A 1238-nucleotide genomic window follows, 5' to 3' on the forward strand; every position below is an offset into this window, starting at 1 on the left:
TAATTCATATAAAAAATTTTATAAAATATATAAAAGAACATCTATTTAGTATGAAAAAGAAACATTCTAATACTTAGTAGAAGAAACATCTTAATACCTAATATAAATACTATCCACGTAAAAATTTTGAATTTATCCAGAAGCATTTGGCTGGTTTTTAGCTGGTACCCTCTTGATTCTCTAGGATTGTTATTGCTAACACATGAAAATAAAATCATTTTATGCCCATTTGATATTCCAACTCTGGGTGTCTTAATTATGACTCATGAGAGCAAATGATGAGTCTTCTGGTCACATCTCCGTGTGGTAGGCATTTTTTACCTTTTCTGTTTTTATAATAAGACGGGACTAATGTTAAAAAAAAAAAAGTTACAAAAACTCTAGTTGCAATTTATTTTCCATATGGTAAGAAAATTGGTGTATTTATTTAATATTGACAATTAGAATAATTTGTAGATATGTGGGTGTAGCTTAATACGTGAGGGACGTGTTAGAACAGTATCGTCAGTGTCATTATTGAAGCAACATGTAGAAAATGTATTTGTCCAGAAATTCGTCGCAAACGTAGAAATACTCGCACAACAGCAAGAGGCATACGTGCTGCATCAAAGATTTCAACCAGCAGAGAGTTGTCACATATTTTCAAGAAGTTGCAAAACCTTTTCTAACACAGAGAGAACGTGTTGGAACTGTGACTACATGTAGGAAGTTGCTCCTTTCTACGAGAATAATTGACGGAATGCTAAAGCTTTTTAAATTGAGTTCAACCCTCCCTCCTCCTCTGTTGTATCTAGATGAAAAAATAAAGATAGAAGAGAGGAATTTTGAGAAAAAAAATTCTATAATAAAAAAAAAAGAAAGTTAGTAGTTTGTTGAAACAAAAAAGAGTGATTATATATTAAAAAAACTGTACATGTTTTAACTTTAAAAAAAAAATATATCCCATTTTTTAACACTTGTATTTAAACAATTTAAGCAAAGGCACCACTTAAATAAAGATCCCAAAACAACTTTATGGTAAAGACGCTTACGTGGCAAAACCCAAACCATACATTCTAAAGTCATACTTTTCACTTAAAACCATAACTTTTCACAAAGAAAAACGTCACCTAATGGAAAAAAGTAAATTAGAAGATTTAAGAGAAGAAATAATTAAATTATCAAAATTAATAGATCAAAAATTAATGATTTTAACTAATGTTAACGGTAAGGACACCGAATTCTTAAAATCAATACAA

This window comes from Arachis ipaensis, chromosome B03, assembly GCF_000816755.2.
Source record: "Arachis ipaensis cultivar K30076 chromosome B03, Araip1.1, whole genome shotgun sequence".
Classification (NCBI taxonomy): Eukaryota; Viridiplantae; Streptophyta; class Magnoliopsida; order Fabales; family Fabaceae; genus Arachis; species Arachis ipaensis.